Consider the following 27,643-nt stretch of genomic DNA (forward strand, 5'->3'; position numbering starts at 1 on the left):
GATGTAGCTTTTGACACAGACAAGATACATTTATCTCCACTACAATAAGCAGGAAGATGCAAGGCACATATACTAGTATAGGAACTAGGACCCTGAATATATGACTTCCTACTCATGTCTAGAAAATAAGGCAATAGCTAAGTAACATCTTGAGGTTCTGTGGGAAAATGAAAGCTACAGAGATTATTATTGATAATAATAAGTAATAAGTTCATTTTTCCTTAAGATTTCTTCATCTAAAACTATCAGAGACTCCTATAAACAAGCCAAACCTCTGATTTGTCACTGAGGAAAAATAATGTTTAAGAATTTTGCTACTCGGGATCCCTGGGTGGCGCAGCAGTTTAGCGCCTGCCTTTGGCCCAGGGCGCGATCCTGGAGAACTGAGATCGAATCCCATGTCGGGCTCCCGGTGCATGGAGCCTGCTTCTCCCTCTGCCTATGTCTCTGCCTCTCTCTCTCTCTCTCTCTCTCTCTCTCTCATAAATAAATAAAAATAAAAAAAAAGAATTTTGTTACTCAAGCAATAGAGAAGATTATAAAGAAGAAACAAAAAGCACATGAAACCTATAAGTGTTAATATTTTGGTGACTATCCTTGTCCAAATATCTCCATTTATTCATTCATTCAGCAAATAATTTTTGAGTGCCTACTGTGTGCCATGGGACACAAAGCTTATGTCCTCAAGATGTTTATATTCTAGTCATATGTCAGGTGGTAATATGCTCTAAAGAAAAGTAAAGAAGGGTATTAGTGCCAGAGATGTTATTTTGGGTAGGGTTGTCAGGAAAATCCTTTTTAAAGAAGTGACATTTAAGCAGAAGTATGGAGGAGAGGGCAGGAAGATGGAGATGGCAAAGGGGATTGCAAAAGTACTAAATTTGTAAGGTGACATGGCATTCAGCACATCCGAGGAATAGTGAAGACAAGTGTAGCTGGAGTGTCCTGAGGGAAGGGAGAGAATGACCTGAGGTTAGAGAAGCTACAGGGGCCACATTCTACTCTGAGTGAGATGGAAAGTACTATCATGTACTACCATGTACTATCATGTACTCAGAGAGTACTATCATGACAGTACTCATCAGAGAAGGATCTGATTTAGCTTTTCAAATAATCACTCTGGCTGTGTGCAGAGTGCTGCAAGAAGGCAAGCATGGAAGAGGGAAATGAGAAAGAAGATTCTAAAGGGAATCCGGGTGAAGAGCTGATGTTTGGACTTGGGTGGGAGCAGTGGAAGTAGTATATACACAGACCTATACATAGACATATACTTCAATAATTTTACATGAATGGGACTAGGTATATGCTGAATGTGTTCTTTAAACTTTTCTTGTGTACTCATTTTTTCTTTTATTTTCCCGTTCCCTAGTCCTCCATCCCACACTCCACACTCCTCCTTTCCAGTAACCAATGTAAGAAGCCAGCCATTTATGCAACCTTTCACATTTCTCTCCATTTCAGAAATCATCCATGGAGGACTGTTGTTTAATGTCTTGCTTTATAAAAACTGAACTATATTATCTTACTTTGCTGCATGAATTGCTAATACATTTGCGTACTTTTCTATTTGGTTAGTTGTCTTTTTCTTACTTGGTAGGCACATTATAAGTATTGACTCTTTTTTGTGTTTTGTTTTCTTTTATCATATGAATTCCCTAACCCTGACCTCCAAGCTCCTATGTGATCACCTCCTCCCTAGAATGACCTAGAACCCTAGATGGTAGAGGCTTCCTGGGTCTACTGATCTCTGGTTAGTCTCACGGTCCCTCCTTTGTCTTCTCAGCATTCCCATCACTGAGTAAACGAATTCCCTGCTTTAAATTTCCTATATTTTCTTGGTTCAGCCCTGATAACTCTCCTATAGTATTTATCCTTGTGCCTCAATCAGAGGAAAAGCTAAAATATTTTTTTAAGCAATGATTATCATGGACAGCCTCCCACACGTCAGCAAATTAGTGGGAACTGTTCATTCTTACTTATTCAACACCCCATGCAACATAATCAACCAAACAGTGTTGACTGAGTATCACTTAATCACCACCTCCAAAAATACAGTGTCAAGTTTCCCCATCACCACAATGCTGGTACCATCCTCTCAGGGGCCAAAAGGCAGACCACCCCAGGATGGATAGCTACTTTGAGTTAAAAAGTAATCAAAACTTAGAAGATTCAGGAAAAGTTCATCTCCCCCACAACTGACTAAAAATAGTTTAGATAGACACCCTGCTCCAGGAAGAGAGCTATCATCAGAGCTAACTATAGTACACTACAAACTAGATACGGTAGAGAGGAAAGAACATAGCAGGGCCTGTTTGATCAAAGTCCTTTCTCTCCCATTGTTTCTGAGTGGTAAACAACATTTTACCAAACATTAATTATTTTATGTCTTCCTGACAATTGCATTCCTTACCTTTGAAGTACCAGATCCCTATCTCTTTTTTATTAGTTCAGAATGACATATATATACCTCCCTTGGTTTGACTATCTTTGGTGTATTTCTGAGTGTGTGGATTCTCCATATGTAGGAAATTAAATTTTGTTTTCTTCTATTAATCTGTCTCACGTCAATTTGATTTTAGCCCACCTAGAATGACCTACTAGGGAACAGAAAATTCTTGCTCCCTAACACCTCATTAATAGATTCTGTAGTTTCCAGATTTAGTTCAAAATTTCTCTGTCCTTCATTCAATTCAGAAACAATTCAATTCAGAAACATTTTTTCACCTAGGACTCTACTGAATGTATTGATTATTAAGATTTTTTTCTCTTTTGGCCTCCATGCTTTCTACCACCCAAACACAACTGTCAACATTTATTAAGTGACTGAGCAAGTATTTATTGAGAGTCCAATATCTGCCAAGCACTATGCAAAGCACAAGCCAGGTCCACCAAGAGATAATCCTTCTAGGATCTCAGCAATTTGGCAATTATAATGCAATGTGATAAAGGATATTTTGAGATGACTGATGTCTCGGTCATAAAGCAAAAATGGCAGAATGTTGAGATGACTCCCTAGATCCCCTACCCTTTGGTATACACAAACAGGATGATCCCCTCCCGCTTAAGTATGGGCAGAATTTTTGAATATGATGGGAAAGTTACTCCCATGATTATGTATGTTACATAAGCTCCTATTTTAGCAGATTCCCTGCTGGCCCTGAAGTGCCAGACTACCATGTTGTAGAGGGTCACATGGTAAGGACCTGAGTTGAGAGTAGGTCCCCACCTACAGCTATTAAAGAAATAGGAACCTCAGTTCTACAGCTGCAAGGAAACAAATTCCTCCAACAAGCTACAGAAGCCTGGAAGCTTAATTTTCCCTGGTCAAGTCTCCAGATGAAGACACAGCTGGCCAACATCCTGATCTTAGCTTTAGTTCCTGAGCAGAGTGTCCAGGATACCTAAGGCACAAAAACTGTGAGAAAATAAATTTTGTTTCAAGCTGCTACATTTGTGGTGATATGTTACAAAGCAATACATAAAGAAAACAAACTTGACGGGTAAGAGGAGGATATTAGTAGTACACGCAGGAATAGACCTAACCACTCTATGGTCAGGGATGGCTTTTTAAGAAAGTCCTAAACTGAGACATGAAGACTGCAGGAGTTAGTTTAAGCAAACAGGAGGGGAATGGGGAGAGGAAGGATAGAGAGGTATTCCAGATACATAATCCAGGAAGTGTGGTGGAGTAGAGGGGGAGACAGAGGGAAAGAGGGAGAAAGAGGAACACAGTCCATAAACTCTTCTTCTTTAAACCTCTAGTAGTTTGCAAATTACCTTGACTCTAAACCACATTCTTTAGGACTCTTCACACTAGGTTTTTACCCTGCCCAACCACTCCCATCCCATTCTATGCTTTAGCCAAAAACCTTCATTGGTGCTAGGAAAGATCTGTGCGTTTATTTTGCAACTCCTATCCCAGAAATTTTGCCAAATTAAATATCCTAGGTGCAGAGAACAACTCTTTGACTCAACAACAGGTCTGCCTCATGTGTTTCACATAACAAGGGCTTTATCATCTCTAGGATGCTATCATATAGTACTTCCTTAGTCTCTACAAAGACCCCATGCCTCACTCCCAACAGCAGTGCACTTTGTAATACCCGTGTGCACCTCTGTTCACAGTATCCCTGGCTACGTAGTCTCTTCTTCAACTTTTCCAAGGTTAGGGCCATGTCTGGTTGATGTTTTGTCTTGTTTTCACTTGTTATCATATCATAACTGCTGCCTGGCTGCTTTACTTTCTTGTGAGCAAGGCTTAATGACATCTGAGCTATTCAAAGGAGAATGAAAGTTCTCACCCAGAGCCCCCAGACCACTCTTCAGATCTTCCTTTTTCATGGGGTATTTTTATGGTTTGGAGATATGGACAATGGTCTAGGAATTCTTTTTTTTTTTTTTTGTTATCAGTCAAGTGTAAGTATAGCTAAACTTTTCTGAGTGTATATTACATGCCCAGCATTGTGTAAAGTATTTTCCATGGATTATCTTGTCCCGTGCTCACAGCAGACCTACAGACATGTGTAGTAATATTTTTCTCATTATACAGACAGGGTAATTAAAGCCTGGTAGGTAGCAAAGCAGGGATGCCACCCTCAGCACACTGTTTGTCTAGAGCCCAGGTTTTCAACCACTATTCCATGATGTTTCTTCAGTCTGAACCCAATCATTTCCCACTCCCAGAGGCCCTCCATGCTCACAGAAGCAACCAAACAATGCTGGGCCTAGGAAGCTGTCCCCTCTCCAGAGGGTTTTATATTCTAGCACAGAGCTGGGAACTGAATTGAGACTGCTTGGATTTTTCCACAGTTCTGCCATTTATCAATTTTGTGATCTTAATCCCTTAGCCTCAGTTACTTCATCTCTAAAATGGGGTCCATAATAACCATCTCACAGGGTAGCCATAAGAATTCAATAAGATGATGCAAATAAAGTGTTTATTCCCAGAACTGGCAGCTTGTAAGCACTCAGGAAAAATGTGATTACTATTATTCTGGTCCTCAAGGGAAGTAAAGCAGATACAAATACTTCAGTTAATGCACTTCCTATAGTTAAAAAAAAAATTCCTCAAATCGAGCTTTCTTTTTCTTTCTCTTTCTTTCTTTCTTTCTTTCTTTCTTTCTTTCTTTCTTTCTCTCTTTCTATTTATGTATTCATGAGAGACAGAAAGGAAGACAGAGGCAGAGACACAGGCAGATGCAGAAGCAGACTCCACGCAGGAAGCCCGACGCAGGACTCGATCCCAGGTCTCCAGGATCACATCCTGGGCTGAAGGCAGACGCTCAACCGCTGAGCCACCCAGGGATACCCCTAAGCATTTATTTCTATGCATTAAGATGTTAAATGTCACATATGGTGAAAATGGAAATATTCCTTTGAAACAATATCTTAACATTATTTAAATTATTAATAATAGCCAGAGGGAAGGCAGACTATAAATGAGTATCATTATGTTTGTGATTTTTAATGGTGAACATTAAATTACATTGTTGTAAACTATGAAATATTTCACTTGATTCCCAAATTCCCAATAACTTTTCAATAAGGTAAAGAGGATGGTGTTCAAGAGAGAGGCTCAAAAAGTAGCTGCAAACCCAATATATCAGAGAGGAACAGTATATTCAGGACAGGAGGTGGGACTGGCTCTTTCACTATTTTCACTGTAGCTAATGAAAGGCAAACCCCAAAATGTTCAGAGCTCTAGGACTTTTCAGATAAATACTGGAAATGGTGAGTATGATTCATGTCCAAGATTGATTTACTGAAAAATACAGATGTGGAGACAAAATTTCAGCATTTTAATCTTTGCTAAATATGGTCTCCTTGAAATAGGTCTCAACTGCAAGCCAAGAGATGTGGGCTCCAGTGCTGGCTCCTCCTTTACTAGCTGTGTGGCCTTGGCAAGCTGCACCATCTCACTAGGCTTAGTATCCTTATCTTTAAAAAAGAGAAGATGAGGAGCCCTGACTGCAGGACCTCACACACTCCCTCTAGCTTGAATATTCAATGGAATAAAGGACTTAGTATCTTTATTTATTTTTGGTGTTTCTTACTTTTAAAGTGGATGATCACCTTTGAAAGCATACATCTTAAATAAAATATGGATTTGAGGCACCTTAGAAAGTCATCTTCATGGCCACTGGCTGGAAGAAAATAGATTGCAACCAGCAGCTGGAGTCAATACAAAATTAAATGACACAGCAAGAGTATTCAAATATTTTCTTAGGCATAGAAATAGACCTTTCAGAATTATCATTTTTAAAATCATAACTATTTCAAAAGGTACATGGTTAGTAACCATGTAAAAAAATAAGGTACAGCATGTTATAAATAAAACATGTTTTACATGGAAACCTCAATTATAGAAAGTAAAGCCTACTTATGAACTATTTTCAGACATTCAAGTTAAATTATAATTGATAACAGCCCAATTTTCCGATTAACTTATGTTTCAAAATAGTATACAATTTTTAAAATAAGCTTCAATATAATCATACTTCTATAATTCCTCTGGATATTCTTGCTTCAGAGAGCTGTGCAAGCCCAGAGAAACAGACTAACCCTTCATACCCCAGTTTCACACATGAAATGGGAATATTAACAGCAATGCTGTACACAGTCCCTCAAACCTTCACAGAAGAGTAATATGTTCCACTAAGCTAGACTGGAAGCCGGCATTGGAAGTACTTGTCAATGGTCTAGTGGAAAGTCATTTCAAAACTGATGAAATAGCATTTCCCTTGGTAACTCAGGGGAATTTTACTGGTATGCTACAAAATCTGACTCCTGGTTTATATCAAATTTTTATATTCTGTTGCTGTTGACATTGTTATGTCTTTTGTTTTACATTTGTTTTGGTCTTCCTTCTCCCAGAAACTATTATTTATGAGCAGATGTGTTAGTTTGCAGGCATATCTCAAAGCTATGACTTTCTTACCACTTTCTGTCAGAAGATGATCTAATCTGTGAGTCAAACTGTATTACAAACACCTAATCTTATTCTGGTCCTGATGAAATCAAACACTTTGGAACAATTTCTTCTTCATTGTTCTAGAGCATTGCCATTATGCTTCTCCTGTATTTGAGCAAACAAGAACAGATGAGAGAGGACTAGGCAAGTTAAAAATATCAGTCTGTCTGTCTGTCTGTCTATCTATCTATGTATTTTTACTTAACTTCAATTTGCCAACATATAGTACAACATTAGTTTCAGATGTCGTTTTTAATAATTCACAGTTGCATATAACCCCCAGTGCTGATATAAGCCCTTTAAAAAAAAGATGACAACTCAGTAAAGATTATTGGATTATGTTCTTTGGTAAATCTATTTCTTGGCTATTCCTAAAAAGAAAAGATCACACCCAAGGACCACATTAGAATACATTTATTTGAAAACACTCCTTATCAGCTGCCAATTAAAAAAATTCTCAAGCAGCAATGAATTTAATCAACATAGACCTTCTGAGTCCCAGGCCTGAGATGCTGAAAGGAATGAATAAAGTTAAGAAGCTTTTACTTGTAACTTTTCATTCTGGCAGATTAAACAACTAAGTCTCTTTTTCCTAAATTATTAATATTTCCAGGTAAGGTGGGATTATTCAGAGGTTATTTTTCATATAATTCCCATACTCTAGCACAGGATTAGCAACATCCTTCTAATTCTTTTAATTTAAATAATGGTGGGAAGGAGGGGGGAATAAAATCATTAAGCATTGTAAACAGTCTAGCTGATAAAGAGCTTTTGTTTTTTTTAGTTTGTCTTATTATTTAATTATGTATAATTAACATAAAATGTTTATATAGCAAAATTACATACAAATGTATAATATTATCTAAGACCTGGAACAAATTTTCATAACTGAGACTCTATACAGAAATATATGTTTGAAAAATTCATTCGAACTTTAAGGAAAAATAAATAATTATTTTAAGTACAATTTTTTTGTCCTCACAATTTAAAACTACCCCAAAATTGCTTCCAGTATCATGTAAAATAAAGACAGAATTCAATAAAGGTTTTTTTTTTTCTGGGAAACCAACTAGGGGTGGTGGAAGGTGAGGTGGGCAGAGGGTAGGGGTGACTGGGTGATGGGCACTAAGGGGCGCACTTGATGGGATGAGCACTGGGTGGTATGCTATATGTTAGCAAATTGAACACCAAAAAAAAAATAAATAAATTATAAAAAAAACAATAAAGAGCTTTTGTAGGGATATTTTTTTTGGTGAAATAAATCGGCACTGATGCATAGAAACTGATTTGAGGGAAAAGGGATACCAAAGAAGACACAATGCAAGAAAATAAATTAAAAAGTAATATGAGGAAAAGGTTTCATGACTGACAGTAAATCATTTATTCATGGCCATTTATTGATACTATACTTCCAACAGCATGCTAAAGTAATACTAAAATCTTTATTTTTAGAGAAACATTTATTTATCTCAAAGGCTTAAGGAACTATTCATTCCATTTAATACACTTTTCCAATATATTTGATGTAAGATTCTAAATATAGCAAATATAGTAGAATTTTCCCATTCTTATCCCTATTATGTTTTTATTCTTTTTTTCTAGAGGTATTTGGAGGATCATAAGACAGATATTTGAGGTTCCATGTCCCCATTAGATAACTGATTTGACAAACTCTTAACTTGTGAAGATCATTTTAAGGTTTGTATAAATTCATCCTTGGCCAATATGCTGGAGTGGACTTATTATGCATTGTAAGAATTAATTATTAAACTTTCAAGAGGTTTTCAAGCCAATTGACATCCCAGGGGTAGTCTGAAACTGGCCCCATGTAGGAGTATTTACATCATGTTAATTGTCAAATGCTACGAATCAGGACTTCTCTAACCCCATATCCAGAGCTAGTTAATAAATATTTACCAGTAAGTATAAGTACACCGTTGGTCAGAGCTATTCTTTGACTTTTTCATAATATGCCAAGGAAAATAAAGCCTACTATATAATACAACTTTGACCAAAATGCCTTCTAAAATATTTTATGTTTATTTTTTGTATTAATAATTTCAAAATTTCAAGAATTGGTACTACTAAGCTTAAAAAATATGGGCCAGTCAAATCACATTAGATTAGGCTTCTCTGTTTTGATTTTAAAGTTGGAAATGATGTCCTTCAAAGATATATATTCATTTTACTCAGACACAGTAAGTTAGTGAATTTCTCCATTCACTGTAGTCTCTTCCTGCTGTCCAACCTATTCTGAGGAGTTAACTCTGCTGATACAGCAATTGGACATCCAAAGAACACATTATTTTATAAGTAACTATATAAATGAAATATGTATGTTTACATAGTCATTTGACATTACTCTGCTGAAGTAAGACAAAAAAGTCAGAAGGCAATGGTCAAATCAATAGAAATTAGAATAAACACCAATTAAAATGTAAAAAAACCTTAGGAGGAGACAGCTTCCCAGGCCCAACATTATTGGTTTACTGTGATGGCCAGGGAGGACTTCCAAGACAGAGGAAGGACCAGATTGAGACCTAAATCAGCACCATGCTTTACTAAATAAGACCTGAACTCTTGGCAGTTTCTAACAGGCAACCAACACATATTAAACTGTTTGTAGGGATCCCTGGGTGGCGCAGCGGTTTGGCGCCTGCCTTTGGCCCAGGGCGCGATCCTGGAGACCCGGGATCGAATCCCACGTCGGGCTCCTGGTGCATGGAGCTTGCTTCTTCCTCTGCCTCTCTCTCTATCTCTCTGGGACTATCATAAATAAAATTTAAAAAATAAAAAATAAAAAAAATAAACTGTATATCAACTTATTACAGTGTTCTCCATCTAAATTGTCATAGGAAAAATAAAGTTGTTTCATTCATTTCGGCTTCAGTTTCACATCTGGGCAAAGCACACTGCTGGTAAAGACAGCTCTTATTTTCCTGGTGAAAAATGGACCCTGGGTCTCTGCACAGGAAGTATTTAGCGCCTTTGTGGCAGTGTTCAGTTTAAGCCAGACTGCAAATAAGAGAGCCATCTGTGTTTAAACATGGAAAGGGTTCACAGTAAGGGAAGAGATCTTAAACTTTTCTCTTTTCCTGGGTGTGGATCTTGCTTAGTATCCCTGAGGAAATGAGCTGTTAAGGGATGCGCTGCTCTGTGAATCACAGCTCTGAAAGGAGATACAGATGGCTGTATCTGTATACAAATATACACCAAAGTAAACCTTCCATTGTGGATAATTTAGTAGGTTGATTAGAGCACATTTCATCACTGACCAACAGAACAGAAACAACTACGAAAGCTGAAGGCTCATTCCAGAAACATCTCTGACCAAAGTTTTCTCGAGCTTTAACTTCATGGTTTTATATTTAATCATTTCAGCATTTTGCTAGTTAAACAATTCTGATATGAAATGTGAATCCCAGAAAGTGCAGTTTCATTCCACATAGCTGGAAAATTGGTAACTCATTTTTCTCTTCCACTTGTTATCGATTCGTAAAGATCATTCCAAATCCCCACTACTTATTCTGTTCATTAAATTGTCTTATTCCATGGTTTTTCCAGAAACTTTAGCCACAGTTCTAATATCTCTTTGTAAATGTTGTCTCATTTTAAATAACTGCTTTAAACAAATATTCTAAACTCACTACCAAATTTAGGGCAGCAGATTCAGACTCGAGCCCTCCAGATCACTTGTCTACAATCCATACAACACATAAGAACAAAGTCTTCCAGGGGCACCTTGGTGGCTCAATGGCTCAGGTCATGATCCAGGGTCCGGGGATTGAGTCCCACATTGGGTTCCCCACAGGGAGCCTGCTTCTCCCTCTGCCTATGTCTCTGCCTCTCTATCTCTCATGAATAAATAAATAGAATCTTAAAAAAGAAAAAGAACAAAGTCTTCTAGTTCAGGCAGGGCAAGCCCTCCAGATCGGTTACTCTTATCTCTTTTATTCACATCATCACCATTACTTATAGTTTTTCTCTAAATTTGTATTAAAGAAATCAAGTATCTTTGTAAAACTGTATAATGTAGACATTATATCAGTATTAATTTTCTTTATTAAAATCCTACTTCAGTGACTTTAACTCTGAAAAGTAAAATGACAATGTTTTTTCTTAGAACATACCAGGTATCAGAGATATTGCTGTTTCCATGCAACAGTGATATTCATGAACTTGATCAATGTGTCATCACTTAAGAATCCATAAGAATAGGATATAAGCTGGTTGGTGTGGATCTGGCTGTGTCCACTACTTTTTATTGTCTTGGAGGGCACTGGGCAAATGCTGAATTCTCTCTACAGGAGGGACAGAAATGCAAGGGTTCCCTGACCATGTCCCACTGATTCTGAATAATTTGAGGCCATGTATTAGAACACTAGAACTTAAGAGTGTCAAAGTATGAGGTGGTCTAGTCCAGACTGAATCCTAATCAAGTAAATCTCTGAATGGGCCAAGCAGAACCACCCCTTTCTGTCCTTTTTCCCAGGGATGGAAGAACTGGTGGTGGTCTTGGAAAGCACTCCAGCTCCAGCTTCAGCTCTAGTTCTAGACTCTAGGTCTATCCCTCTTATCTACGGAACCATTTTTAAACTGCTAGGAAACTCTGGGTAGACCATATACCTATATGAACTGCATATTTATATAATCACTCTCTGGATGTGTTTAGATTCTTTACTATGAAAAAGGCATTGCAAATCTCACATAGGCATCTGATTCCAGGTTGGTTCCCTGTTAGATTCCAGGAGTTTTATTAAGCAAAGGAAGAAGCCCTTCACAGCTGATCTCACTTCACATGCTGGCATATAGTTCTAGGTATTGATATATCCCCACAGACCTAAACAACAGTTAAGTCCAGCAGAACATTATATGACGCACAGTCTTTCTTCACGTTGGCAGCAATAGTTTGGATACTGAGAATACGGTTGTGGGTTTTTTCCTCCTGTTGTGTTACATATTTTATCAGTAATCTGAAAATCACTATATTAACACATTTGAACTGCTTAATCAATGCTAGTAAGTTGGCACTGTCAGCCTTTTCCCTCACTATCTATACTTAATATTTCTCTTGGGTGTGTTTTTGAATGGAACAAAGAAGGATAATTCTTCCTGTTTTTCTATTTTCCTTTTCCACCTCCCTGTCCTTTGGCTGCTATTTTACAAAACATCCTAATTTATAAAAGAATGGTCTCTTACAAGAGATGAAGTACAAGAATTTTAAACCCCTTAATTGCACTGTGTGTTTCAAATCTTAAAACTGAATTCTAATTTAGTGCCTCAACATTCTAAATCAACATTCCAGGAATTTTTTAAATCTTGCAATGATGCAAAGTATCAAGTTGAAAATCAACCACAAGAAGACATAACATTTCCACACTTTTAACTTATGGGCTAAAAATGGAAAAAGATTCACATTGCTTATATTTGCTTTAGCCTGATTAATGGCAGTTATATCAGAAGGCCTTGGCCAACACTTGGGGAAAGCAGCCAAGTACACAGAGACAAGCCAAAAGTCACTAAAGATGAGCAAGTCACAATGCACCATCTGTGGTGGCACCAGATACCTGCATAAAATAAATTCTCAAAATAAGAGAAAATTCACTTAAGAGAAATGCAGCTTCTTTTAATTAACTTTCCTCCAGTAATTGTTATCTTTTTAGGAAATACCATAAATATCCTGCTGGATATTTATGATTGTTTGGGCAGCTTTTCTCACGAGGGCCATAATTAACAGGGAGACACAGTTTTGGTTCCCTCTGTCCCACACAAAGACAACTTGGGACTCTTAAATAATGCCTTGCTTTCAAATTAATGCAAAATGTTATTACATTAACCCAGGAATCAATTAAGCTATTTTAAAGAAATAATATATTTTTTACAATAACCAGGCTTTAGTTGAATAAGCTGAGCTGAAGTGTGGCTATAACTCCAATAACACTTGGATGAATTTAACCTAAAGGAATTACAACTTAATACAAATAGATGAGGGATATCTGGGTGGCTCAGTAGTTGAGTGTCTGACTTTGGATCAGGTAATGATCCTGGGGTCCTAGGATGGAGTTCTGCATCAGGTTCCCCTTAGGGAGCCTGTTTCTCCCTCTGCCTATGTCTCTGCCTCTTTCTATTAATCTCTCATGAATAAATAGATAAAATCTTTAAAAAAAATACAGATAGATGAGATTTCATCAGAGCACATGGCAAAATATTTTTTACCACTTTTATGTAGTTTGTTTTAAAATATGTCAACTCAGTCTTTGGAATTTTAAAGACATTTTTATATCTTCTCTAATATAATCATTTATATGTGTACTAATACAACCATCACACTTCCACATACTAGACTCTTCCTAAGTTAGGGGTATGAATTAAATTATTGTTTTTAACCACATTAGTGGAGACAGCTCTACTTTCAGCACTTGAGCCAAAGGATCAGGAATGGCCACACAACAGAGGCAATGACTTCAACACCTCACTGACCTTGACTCACAAGTATCTCTGACTTTATCACCCCTCCGGTTCCATTGTCTTGTTTAGTTCCAACCTTCATTAATTCTAAAATGGTCCATGACAGTAACCTCCTCTCTAGCATCTGGGCCTCCAAACTACCCTACACTCCATAGGAATGTGGCCATTTGACACCTGTCCTAACAGAGCTTTGGAAATTGTTCAAATGTCAATAGCCCTTAAAGTTCAAACTCTAGTAAGTCAACAATTTTCTGTTAAGCAAATCAATTGATAAACCAACCTCTTCACAATTTGTCTCTAACCTATCTCTTTGGCCTTATGTCTAACTATCCATATGCGCTCCCAAATATCCTAAACTGTAGTTTTCATCACAATGGCAAATTATAGACTATATAATCAGGCTCCCTGGGTTCTAATCTCAATAGTATCACCTTCAAAATGTGTTAGCGGGAGACCAAATACTTTATTTTTTGAAATTTCAGTTTTCCCATCTGTACAATTGGGATCAAAAGGTTGTTGTTAATTAAATGACACACACTAATATTAAATAAAGAGTAGCACAGAACATGAAGACTCCTAACTCGGGGAAATGAACTAGGGGATGTGGAGGGGGAGGAGGAGGGGGGGTGGTTAGTGGGTGACGGGCACTGAGGGGGGCACTTGACGGGATGAGCACTGGGTGTTACTCTGTATGTTGGCAAATTGAATACCAATAAAAAATAAATTTATTATGAAAGAAAAGAAAAGAACAAAAAGAAAAGAAAAGAAAAGGAAAGAAAGAAAGAAAGAATGAAAGAAAGAAAGAAAAGAAAGAAAGAGTAGCTAGTAATAATCACAGCAAACAAACACTTAATCCATGCCTTTACCCCAAACTTTCTGGCTGATGTGTCCTCCCATCTGGCATCCTTTTCTCAATGAACTCCTATATGTCCCTCAAAGATTAGTTCAAATGGCACCTGCCTTTGAAAGCCTTCCTTTACCATTTCACTTGGGAAAAGGTAGCTTTCCCCACTGAAATACGCTTACAGCATTTTGTGAATATTGTATATTACAACCTGCATCTTCATAAATCTCTATATATGTGTTCTTCCTATAGTGTAAGATCTGCATGGAAAACAATAATATCTTGACATCCCCATACTCGGTTATGGGTACACTGTACCATCCCTCACCCAAGAAAGATATAGTAAAGTCCTAATACCCAGTACCTCAAAATGTGACCTATTTGAAAACAGAGTTGTTGCAGATATCATTAGTTAAGATCATACTGGAGTAGAGTGGAGCCCTAATCCAAAACAAATGATATACTTTTAAGAAGACAGCAATGTGAAGACACAGAGTCACAAGCACCATATGAAGCCAGAGGCAGAGATTGGAGTGATATATATCTCAAGCCAAAGAGTGCTAAGAATTGCTGGCCTTCATCAGAACCTATGAAGAGGCAAAGAATTCTGCCCCAGATCCTTCAGAAGGACTGTGGCCCGACCAAAACATTGATTTCAGACTTCTAAACTACAGAATTGCGAGATAATAAATTTCCGTTGTTTTAAGCCAGCAACTTATGGTACTTCATTATAACAGCCCGAGGAAACCAATACATGTTCCCAGATTCAGGGGGAAAAACTAACATATTTGTGTTAAAGAAGCAAATGACTTTAAGAATTTTACTTAATCAATTGGGACTTACATAGAAAAATAGGAGTGTACAGAGATGGCTAGATTAGACCATCCTAAATTCTGGCTTTAAGAATCTGTAAGTACCTGATTTCCTATTTAAGTATCATATTTAACTTCCTTGCCCACCTAAAAAATTAAGGTTATTGATGCTTTTTCTTTTAAGATTTTTTTATTCATGGGATCCCCGGGTGACTCAGTGGTTGAGTATCTGCCTTTGGCCCAAGACATGATCCTGGAGACCCAGGATCGAGTCCCGCATCGGGCTCCCTGCATGGACCCTGCTTCTCCCTCTGCCTGTGTCTCTGCCTCAGAGAGACACTGAAAGAGAGAGAAAGAGGCAGAGACACAGTCAGAGGGAGAAGAAGGCTCCATTCAGGGAGCCCGATGCGGGACTCAATCCTGGGTCTCCAGGATCTTGCCCTGGGCCAAAGGCAGGTGCCAAATCACTGAGCCACCTAGGCATATCAAGATTGATACTTAAGACTTAGAAAATGTTGACATATTCCTCCTTGCCCTGTACCTACACTGACTGCTTATAAAATGAAACCTAGTCTTATTCATCAGAGCAATGACATAAAAGTTTTTCAACAGGTGATTCGTAAAAAATGGCATACTTATTCATCTTAATATGGTATCTATAGTCCAAGGAGATTGTGTCTGAGACTCCAGAAAGTTTTTTCCAAAGCATTTTTATTAACAACATGTTTGCTCTCAGGGACCTATTAATTTATTATAATGTAGTTATACTGATAGGCATCTTACCTAAAAACATTCATTTACATGGAAATAACAGTGTAAAGACAGATAAAAGTAGTCTTATATTTAGGCCAGAATCAAGGTCTATCTACTCTTTACGTTAGTAATTGCAGCTAAGAAGGAAGGAAAAAATATAGAATTTGGAAGGAGAAATGTAATTTCAGTCACTGTGGTTAGAAGGGACATTTATTGTATGATTGAAATAAGTCAATAGGAGAATGACAAACATTAAATGGTCTCATTCATTTGGGGAATATAAAAAATAGTGAAAGGGAATAAAGGGGAAAGGAGAAAAAATGAGTGGGAAACATCAGAAAGGGAGACAGAACATGAGAGACTCCTAACTCTGGGAACAAACTGGGCGGGGGGTGGAAGGTGAGGTGGGCGGGGGGGGGTGACTCGGTGATAGGCACTGAGGGGGGCACTTGATGGGATGAGCACTGGGTTTATTCTATATGTTTGCAAATTGAACACCAATAAAAAATAAATTTATATTAAAAAATCCAAAGTACACAAGGAAGGCAAAATGCCATACTTATTTGGTGCCTAAAATAACATGTTATTATAAAGTAAAGCAATTTCATTTTTGGAGCATGGAAAATCCCAAAACTATGAAAAATGTGCTTTCTGAGATCTCTAAGAGCCTTAACTTCAAAAACATGCAGTGAAGGTACTAAATAAATCTTTCAAGAAAAAGAATGCTCTGGCATGAGTCAAACATCCAGTTTCTGACACCTACATTCAATGTTGCCTCTAAAGAGATGTCTTGTCTTTCACTGCTCAGGTCCTTGAGAACCAGGCCTCACAATGAAGGAAGTCAGTATAGTCACAGTCTGGTTCTCCAGCTTCTGGAACTCCCAAGAATGCACAGATTTGATCCAGTCATCTATAATCCAACAGTCATTCAATAATCATGAGTTATGCCTTACCCTAGGCTCACCACTGATTTGCTGTTGGCAGCTTTGATTAATTTTTTTTCCTGAAGCTCAGTATTCTCATCTGTAAGCAAGGATAATGATGGTATCTGCTTCCTAGGATTTGTTGTGGTAATTAAATAAGAGATGGCTCATAGGACTTCACATAGAGCCTGGCATATGATAATTACCCAATACAAGTTAACTGCTGTCTTTATCATCATTACTGGAATATGTTATAAAACTAGTAAGCAAGTTGAGGGTAGGACTGTGCCTATTACTTAATGGACACCCACACTGAACAGCTGAGACCAGTGAATGCTAAAGTAAATCTTCGTGCCAATTCCAGCCCAAAGCCTACTTCTGTAAATGTTTATCGGAACACAGCCACTCCTGATCTTTTATATGTTGTCTATGTCTACGTTACCCAGCAGATGTACATAGTTGTAACAAAAGGACTGAATAGGCTGCAGACTGTGAACCATTTATTACTTGGCTCTTTAAACAATAAGTGTGTTAATCCTGCACTAGAGCATCGCCACTTACTATGTGGTCCTCAGCTCATTAGAAATACAGACACTGGGATCCCTGGGTGGCTCAGTGGTTTAGCACCTGCCTTCCGCCTAGAGCGTGATCCTGGAGGCCGGGGATCAATTCCTGCATCAGGCTCCCTGCATGGAGCCTGCTTCTCCCGCTGCCTGTGTCTCTGCCTCTCTCTGTGTGTCTCTCATGTAGAAATAAACAAAATCTTTAAAAAAAAGAAATACAGACACGTAGGCTCCCTTGACCTACTGAATCAGAAACTATATATTTTCACAAAATCTTCAAATGATTTACAAACATTAAGGGTTGAGAAACAGTGGTCTAGGTCAGAGGTTAACAAAATTTCTGTAAAGGGATAGAGAGTAAATATTTAAGCCTTTGTTGCAGGACTATAATATCTGTTCAAATCTGCCTTCCTATCTCAAAAGCAGCCAGAAAAAAATATGTAAATAAATGGGCACGGTTCCATGCCAATAAAACCAAGTATGGAACCTGAAGTTTCAATTTTATACAATTTTCATGTATCACAAAATATTCTTTTAATTTTTTTCAACCATTTAAAAATGTTGAAACCTTCCCTTAGCTTGTGTACCATACAAAAACAGGCAGCAGGGCAGCCCGGATGGCTCAGCGGTTTAGTGCCACCTTCAGCCCGGGGCATGGTCCTGGAGACCCGGGATCGAGTCCCACATCAGGCTCCCTGCATGGGGCCTGCTTCTCTCTCTGCCTGTGTCTCTGCCTCTCTATGTGTCTCAAGAATAAATAAATAAATAAATAAATAAATAAATAAATAAATAAATAAATAAATAAAATCATTAAAAAAAAAAAAAACAGGCAGCAGGTAGGATCTGGCCTGTAGATCAGAGTCAGTAGTCTTAATCTAGGCTAATGCCACATCACTGTTTAGCCAGCAGGTTACCCCTCCTCCCATACTCTCCCCAGGACTCTAAAAACCTATGTGTATTTTCTGGCACATGTGACTTTAGAGATTTCACATTCATATGTGGAATTTAAGAAACAAAACAGATGAACATATGGGAAAAGGGGGAAAAAAGAGAGAAGGAAAAAACCATAAGAGACTTAAGGACAGAGAACAAACTGAGGGCTGCTGGAGGGAGATGAGCAGGGATGGGCTAGATGGGTGGTGAGGACACTTGTCAGGATGAGCACTGGGTGTTGTATGTAAGTGATGAATTACTGAATTCTACTCCTGAAACCAATATTGCAAATCTATGTTAAGTAGAACTTAAATACAATTTAAAAAAAAATTACCGTAATTGGATTAGGAAAGCATATGGTCATGTGAAAGATTATATTACCTGAATGAAAATCAGCATTAGAAAGAAGTGGGGAGGAATGCAGGAGCTATTACTCAGTAGTCACACAATACTCAATACTACAATCAATAAGAGGTATCCTGTTCATCAGCCTTTGAAGGTAGCCAATTAATTTGCAGGAAATAGTAACTGGGATATTCTGTGACTACACAATTTTATATTACTGGAGTAATAAAGATCTGAAGCAGCCTCAATGTAATTACAGAATAAAGGCACATACCACAATCTGAGAATAGTTCTAGAATTTGGCAAAACCTGGTCCTAACACCTTTCAGTAAACCAATGTTCATCAAGGACTCAAGCAGTTGGGATTTATAACTGCCACTCAGGCCCCAGCCAACTTTCCCCATGATGTGATCAGTTCCAATTAATATAATACACTTTAATTTGTGTATCATTCTGTATTCAAGTATGACAAGTACCTTAAGCAAAGAAAAAAAGCAAAGTTGAATTTAAAAAAATTAAAACATTCTAATGTGACCCAGAAGCTATCAATTTGTGAATGCTGCCGGGGCAGGGGGTCTTCTCTTACAGCCTCATTTAAGGGGGCTGCAAGTGGACAGAAACAAGGCTTGGTCATTCATAGCCGATAGATGATAGAAAACTGAAATGGAAAGAGAAGTCTGTGCATTCTGGTCCTTCTGTCCCTCCCTGTTCACCCACAGTGTCCACCTAGCAGCACAAGTACAGAAACTTGGTTTCTGTAAGCCAAGAGGAAGAGAACACTGTTTCTGAGACCCAGTTGATGGAGGAGGGGCCATGGCACACAATTCCTATTTACTTTTTCAACTATTTCTTCAAACTAAGAAAAAAACCCTATTCTAAATCTAACCTATTCTAAAATTATCTTAAATTTTCCAAAAACGAGATAGAAAGCATCTCAAATTCCCCTTCATAATTTGAAAGCACAAGTTAGAAATTGAGCACCAATAAAAAATAAATTTATTATAAAAAAAAGAAAAGAAACTGATGTCTGTTAATATATATCAGTACCTCATGTGTTTCAGACACAGCTATCTTACCTTCCTGTTATGTTTTGCTCTTTATTATACGAATGTACTAATGTAGCCAAGTAATTTAGGATGGGATCAACTCTAGTGGACTTCACAAGCAGGTTTAGTTTAGTTGGACAGCTATTCTTTTAAGTGTGTTGTTGCTAAAAATGTGACAGAGCTACTCTTTCTTCCATGAGTGTTCTGAAGACGTATTTAAACATTTCAACCTGTAAGAATCTGCTTAATCCCTCTGCAGAATATTAAAGGGAAAAGAAGTTACTCTTTGACCAGGAAAGTTTAAGGCATTTAAATATGATCAGATATCCAGAAATAAAATAGTACATTCCATGAAGAAACTAGGAAATCACAACACAGATACATTCATTGTACATGAAAAACTCAGAAACTTAGTATAAAAGCAAAGAAAATATTAAGTGACATTATTAAAGTAAGCTAACTAGAATAAGAAAATAACACCAAAACCACATTAATTCTATTGGTTTTTCTTGCACAGAACAGAGGGAAAATGATAAAAAATTGGACATATTAAATTTCTCCATTCTTTCCACTTAAGGGTAAAGTCTAGATCGAAAATGTTCTAAGAATTTCCTTTTATTTTATTATTATTATTATTTTAATATTACTTATTATTATTTATATGGAGCCCAATGCAGAACCTGAACTCATGATTTGAGCTGATACCAAGAGTCAGACACTTGATCAACTGAGCCACGCAGGTGCTTCGAGAATGTTTTGAGAATTTAATGGATAATTATTTCCCTTAAATCCAAATTTTTCCTTAATAGATTTTTAAAGAACCATATGCTCCTCAATAGTACTTAGTTTTGGCTTATGAATAAGATGAAAAAAGTTTGAGGGATAATGGCTTTTATGTATGGACCTGGGTGTGCAGATGCACACACACACACACACACATGCATGTGTGTGTGTATTTCCATCAACTGTTTATAATGGAAGTGTATCCAGAATAAGGATAAAACTACTGATTGGATTCTTAAACAATATAACTACTGCCTCAGAGTCTTAGAAAAACACTAGCTCAGAAGCTGCCAGGACTCTAAGAAATCAACCAGGATATGTACAAGCAAACTGCAGAACATTTATTAAAAGTCCACTACCTAATCTAAGGTGATTTTAGTACATCTATAGGTGTTTATGAGATTTTATCACATATCACTATGGTTCATAAAGCATTATTTATACAAACAATAACCATAGAAGTCCAACTCTCTAAACTTTCAAGATACCACTCGGTAAAGCAATCAATTACTTTGATTTAGTACACTGCTCTGGATTTTTCCTGGATGGCAAAGCCTAGATATTGGGAAAGACGCTAAAGACACGGCCAAGCTTCAGACCTTATCCTTTCTCCCTAAAAGACATTTATTTTTTTTTAAATTTTTATTTATTTTTGATAGTCACAGAGAGAGAGAGAGGCAGAGACACAGGCAGAGGGAGAAGCAGGCTCCATGCACCGGGAGCCCGACGTGGGACCCGATCCCGGGTCTCCAGGACCGCGCCCTGGGCCAAAGGCAGGCACCAAACCGCTGCGCCACCCAGGGATCCCCCTAAAAGACATTTAAATAGTACCTACCGGTTGCAGACAGATATCATGTTGGTTTATGTAGATTTTCATCTATATCAAGTGTTAGTACCTTGGAGTACAAAGGATCCTTTTGGTCTTCCTAAAAACAAGGGAAAAATTGAGCAAAGGCATTCCTCATATGTGTGCTTTACTCAGTTACTTTTGCCACTTTGGCTTTGGACTTTTTGGAGTGGAAGGTGAAATCTAGATGAAAATCAGACCCTTTTCGTACCCTGTTAACTCTTAACTCCTTTTCTTTTAATTCCAGTACAATACCAACTTTATTTCTTAAAGGCCCTTCCAGTTCTGTGTAATCCATAATCCCATGAAGACTTCCACAGACCCTGACCACAGCAAATTCAAATTATTTGATAAGAAGACACCCTTCAGATAAATGGGACTTTTGTGCTGCTCTTTCGAATAATCTCTGGGACCCGGTCTTGCTATTGTGGTTTGTTGTCTGTTTTTATTTAGGGTTTTTATTTATTTGAGAGAGACGCAGAGACAGTGACAGAGAGCACAAGCTCAGGAGGAGAGGGAGAAGCAGACTCCCCACTGAGCAAGGAGCCTGATGCGGGGCTCCATTTCAGGACCCTGGGATCATGACCTGAGCCAAAGGCAAACACTTAACCAACTAGTCACCCAGGTGTCTTCTCTTGTTGTTGATCATCCTGTCTTTAGGAATTTTCTCCACATTTGGCCACACTAATCTGACTTCCCCACTTAACCCACCACCCATTGCATCTCATGAGTGGCTTTAAACGACAAAAAGGAAAATCCTGAAAGACATCAAACTCCTAAAAGAAAGGGGAATTGTTAGGGACACTCCCAGAGCTGCAGCCCACCCCCTGACTTGTGATGGTATTTGAGGGCACTGAAACCAAGGGTAGAGCAGAACACACAGTTGTCTGGTAAAGCTCAGCAGTAATGACCAACTGGTGTTTGGCCAGAAATTCCGTTTTCCCTCCTCTTCCCCTAAAGACCATTAACGTTTTTTCTTTTAAGGATTTTATTTAGTTATTCATGAGACACACAGAGACAGAAGCAGAGACAGGGGCAGGGGCAGAAGCAGGCTCCAGGCAGGGGGCCCGAAGCGGGACTCGATCCCGAGTCTCTAGGATCAGGCCCTGGGCTGCAGGCCCGCTAAACCGTGAGCCACCCGGGCTGCCCACATTTTTTCTTTAATGTGATGGATTTGGCAGGTGAATTTATTCCATCTAAATACGAATGCCCTGTCTCGATTCATTCTTCTAGCCTGAACTTTTTAAAAGTCTTCCGCCAAAAACAAACCGCCATCGCTGTACCCTCCGCCACCTCCCGCAGAACATCCGGTCATCAAATTGCATGAAAATCCTCTCCTCGCGGGGCTGCAAAGACGCATCTGATCCCTTTCCCCTGTCCCGCCCTCAGAAAGGCAGGCCCGGGGGGCGCACGTACCTCGCGGAGGCCCCGCCGGTGAGGGGGGCGGCGGCCCGGGAGCCCGCGTGCCCTCCACAGAGAGCCGTCCTCCGCGGTGCGGCCAAGGGCGCCAGGACAGTGGCCGGGCAGGGCCGCGGCGGGAGAGCGCACCTTGCGGGGTGTTTTCAGGCAGGCTTCCAGCTCGGCGGCCCGGACTCTCGGATGCGCCCCGAAACCCTGGTCTCCCTCGGGGAGTCCCTGCCGCCTCACCGCGCATGTGCTGGCAACTGCAGGCGCCCAACGGCCTCCCGCCCGCCTCTCACCTGCGCGTGCGCAGTCGCTCCTCAGAGCCAGCGGGCGCCGGAGCACCCGAGGCCTGTGGGAGCGGAGCTGCTTCCGCTCAGGCGGGCGTCCCCGGGCCTGGAGCTGGTCCCGCGAAGCCTGCAGCCGCGCTCGCCGTTGACGTGCGGTAGAAAGCAAGCTCGAAGCCGGCGCTTTCCTGCCTGTGGCCAGAAGCCTCTGCCTGTACACAGATCTGGGTCGGTGCGGCCGAGGCCTAGACGTGGGGTTCACGTGCTGTTCCACAGTCCAGCCGCTCTCGCGGGGGCGGCCGCGCGGGGAAGAGCTCGCCGTCCGGGGGTCTCCCTGCCAGGACCCCCTTAACTGGCCGTCCGGCTCCCCGGGACCCTCGAAGGCAGCTCGGACAGAGGCCCAGGAGAGCAGGAGGAAAGGAGGAGAACTTGCTGCCCCACCTGCCATGCCCCAGAAGGCGCCGTCCAGCCTGGCGGGCGGGGGGCGGAAGCCGGTGGTCACCCCAGCGCGCGGGGCGGCTGTGCAGGCGCCCCAAGGCCCGGAGGAGCCTGCAGCAGCAGCCTAGGAAAAGCTTTCTCAGCTGACAAATGAAACGATTCTTGGAGCCAGAAAGGAAACACGACGGGTCCATAGGGGCTGTGGTTTTAGATGCTCATCTCCTTCAGGGCAGCCCGGGGGCCCAGCGGTTTAGCGCCGCCTGCAGCCCGGGGTGTGACCCTGGAGACCCGGGATCGAGCCCAGCAGGGGCTCCCTGCCTGGAGCCGGCTTCTCCCTCTGCCTGTGCCTCTGCCTCGCTCTCTCTCTCTCTCTCTTGCCTCTCCTGAATGAATAAATAAAATCTTCAAAAAATAAAATAAATTATAATCCCCTTCAAACAGTATTATGCTAATCCACATAGGTGGATTTTCCATTTCCCTGTCTCATTCTTTGTGCCAAAATTTGCATACGGTTTACTTCTACATATGTTTAAAAAAACACTGGCAAACATTACTATTATTTATTTTTAAAGATTTTTTACTATTGTTTCTGTAGACACATGGTTAACTGTATGGTTTTTTTTTCCTTTAAGAGTTTATTTATTTATTTGAGAGGGAGGGAGCGAGAGCACCTGCCCACAAGTCAGATGCGGGCTGAATCCCAGGGCCCCTGTATCATGACCTGAGTGGAAGGCAGATGTTTAAAGGACTGAGCCGCCCGGGGTGCCCTATGTTTAACTTTTAAAGAAATCGCCAGACTAGGGATCCCTGGGTGGCCCAGCGGTTTGGCGCCTGCCTTTGGCCCAGTGCGTGATCCTGGAGACTCGGGGTCGAATCCCACATCGGGCTCCCAGTGCATGGAGCCTGCTTCTGTCTCTGCCTCTCTCTCTCTCTCTCTCTGTGTGACTATCATAAATTTAAAAAAAAGAAAGAAATTGCCAGACTATTATACAAAGTGATTGCAGTGTTTTGCATTCCTACCAGAGATATAGGAGACTTCCAGTGTTCTCTATGTCCTTGTCGATAATTGCATTTGTCAGCCTTTTTATTTCAAGCTTTTTAATGGTTCTATACTGGTATTTTATAATTTTGGTTTGCATTTTCTTAATGCTTGATGATGTTGAGTATCTTTCCAGGAGCTTGTTAGCCAGAGTGTCTTCTTTTATGAAGTGTCTTTCTTTTGCTCATTTCTTAATTGAAAAGTTTCTCTTGTTATTGTGTTATACAAGTTCTTTGTATATTTTGTGCTATGTGTCTGGATCTACCTTAGACAGATGTATGTTTTGCAAATATTTTCTCTCATTTTGTGGCTGCCTTTTCATTTTCAATAGTGTCCTTTGACAAGTAAAATTTTTGGTTTTGGTGGAGTCCAATTAACAAAATCTTCATTTATGGGCTTATGATTATGTCTTGCCTAAGAAATCTCTGCCTAAATCAAGGTTATAAAGATCTTCCCTTATATTTTCTTTTAAAAGATTTAGCTCCTATGTTTATTTTGAATTATTTTTCAGGTATGGTGTAATGAGAAGGCTGAGATCCATTTGTGTGTGTGTGTGTGTGTGTGTATACGTACATATATACATACATATATATATATATATATACATACATATATATATATATCCAATTATTCTAGCATAGTTTACTAAAAAGACAATCTTTCCCCCAGCCGTAAATTTTTGACATCTTTGTTGAAAAATCAATTGGTTATATAATTGATGTATTTCTGCATTGTCATTTCTGTTCCATTTATCTGTCTATTCTCTGCCATTACTATAGTGCCTTGGTACTTTAACTTTGTAATCTTGAAATCAAATGGTATAAATCCTCCAACTTTATTAGTTTTAAAAATCATTTGCAAATTCTAGATCACTTGAATTTCCCTATCAGTTATATATTAAGTTTGTCAATTTCTCTTTACTCTCATTTATGAAAGATATTTTGCTGAATATAGAATTTAGAATTTTTTTCTGTCAACATTTTATTTTTATTTTTTATTTTTTTCTGTCAGCATTTTAGAGAGATAAGCCTCTTTTCTGTGGTTTGAATGATTTCTGACAAAAAGTCTGCTGTTTTGTTTAACTTTGTGTCTCTGCGTGCAATGTGTCTGTTTTCTTGATGCTTTTAGGATTCCCTCTTTAACACTTTTTTGGCAGTTTGATTACAATAAAACTTGGAGAGATTTGATTTATGTTTATTTTACTTAGGCTTCATTTTGTCTTTTGGTTCTGAAAGTTTATAACTTATTAAATTTGAAAAAAAAGTTGTACTATTATGTCATCAAGTATTTTTTTCTCTTCCTTTCCTTACCTACTGAAATTCCAGTTGCACAAGTGTCAAATCATTTGTTATTGTCTCAGAAGGTCACTAAAGACTAATTTTTCTTCAGCCTTTGTTAGTTTTCTGGGCTTCGTTCTCGCATTTCTATCACTATCCAATATACATATTGGATTTGTGCTGTTTTAAAGTTCTTGTCTGTTAATCAAGATTATATTTTTATATATTTTTATATATTATATGTTTAATTTTGGGTCTGTTTCATTGATTGACTTTTCTCCAAGTTATGGGTCACATTTTTCTGCTTCTTCATATATGCAGTGATTTTAGTGATGTGGGACATCATGGTTTTATGTTCTTGAGTACTGCGTTTGTTACATCTTTTTGGGTGAATTTAGAATACCTTTAATGCTCATTTAGCCCCACTTTTAAGATGAGGCTTCTCTGGGCTCTCCACTAAATGTACCATGTATTCATGAAGGTCTCTTTGCTTGGGTTTATGGGAACTTGAATGATTCTCAGACCTTTACAATCTCCAGGAATTAATTGTTCAGCTCACTGGTAACTGTTCTGTTCTCTGAAATTATTCATATCCAGTGATGGGTTTGCAAATTCATTTTCAGCCAAAGACTTGATGCAACTTCCATGAAAATATCCTGAGCACTTCTGCATAGCTCCCTCCTCTTAGGTAGTCTGCCTCACAAATTCTAATTGCCTTGGCTTCCCCAAATGATGATTTCTATCTCCTCAATTCATTCATATACACAAGTTTTGTTAGAATTCCCCTTCCTGAACTTCAGTAGAAATTCTTCTAGGCAGAAGGTCTAGACAAAGGTAGAGTTCACCTCATTCCTTTCTCTTTCCTCCAAGATTATTCTCCTATACTGCCTACCATCAAGTTTCTTAAAGTAGTTACTTCCTAAACTATGTCCAGTTTTCTAGTTGTTTATGGATGGAGGGTAATTGAAATCCTTGTTGTCTCTTGTGTGTGGCCAAATTCTCACAACATTTAGCAGGAAGGTTGGTTTTAGAAAATCCTGAAATTTCCTGTCTCTGACATGAACATAATAGAACTAAATGTAAATTCAGCTGTTAAAAGAAAAGTTAGCTGCCTTTGTTATTTAATCTCACAAGTCTTCCAGAATCTGAGTCCTTTTACTAGCAGGAAAAAATACAGTAACACTGGCCAAATAAGATTAATTCAACTTGAATTCAAAATACTTTGGGGAGGGATCCCTGGGTGGCGCAACGGTTTGGCGCCTGCCTTTGGCCCAGGGCGCGATCCTGGAGACCCGGGATCGAATCCCACATCGGGCTCCCGGTGCATGGAGCCTGCTTCTCCCTCTGCCTGTGTCTCTGCCTCTCTCTCTCTCTCTGTGACTATCATAAGTAAATAAAAATTAAAAAAAAACAACAAAATACTATGGGGGAAAAAATCTATTAAACGCTAGTCACAACTGTTTCTCCCCTCTACAGAGTCTTCTCTAACTTTCTTTCCTGTACAACTGGCTTCTGGGTGCATGCCAGCATGGTGGGTATAAAGAGGTCCACATTCTGTCTTCTGGAATTTTCCTTTCCTTCTCTCATCACTGGATGGCCCACTGGAGTGCCTACTGAGGTATGACTGGTCTGGCTTATTCTGTGGTGTCATGTCTGTTAATGCCTCTGGATCTTGTCATGACCCCACAGTGGCTCTTTCACATTTTTCTGATTGTCTCAAATCTGTGATTCTTGCTGGAGACCCAAAAGCTATCACTGATTTTCCTCATCATGCCACAGTATGCAGAATTCTTTGAAAGAGGCAGGCTTCAGATACTTCCTCAGACATTGCTTCTCTGCCCAGGGATTATATAACACCAACAAAAGGCATAATATAAGGCTTTGCAAAGGAGTGTACAGCATTCCCTCTTCCCT

The 27,643-nt window shown here is 39.2% G+C and overlaps 1 long non-coding RNA gene across 1 annotated transcript in view; it reads right to left on the reverse strand.

Annotated features, from left to right (window-relative positions):
* LOC140598436 (uncharacterized) overlaps positions 1 to 21,362 on the reverse strand; it is a 61,987-nt gene extending 40,625 nt beyond the window's left edge. Inside the window, exon 1 of the long non-coding RNA XR_012000867.1 lies at positions 21,276 to 21,362. This is a non-coding gene — a long non-coding RNA (uncharacterized lncRNA). The remainder of the gene's footprint in view (positions 1 to 21,275) is intronic.
* Positions 21,363 to 27,643: the final 6,281 nt, after the last annotated feature.

Source organism: Vulpes vulpes, chromosome 4, assembly GCF_048418805.1.
Source record: "Vulpes vulpes isolate BD-2025 chromosome 4, VulVul3, whole genome shotgun sequence".
Classification (NCBI taxonomy): Eukaryota; Metazoa; Chordata; class Mammalia; order Carnivora; family Canidae; genus Vulpes; species Vulpes vulpes.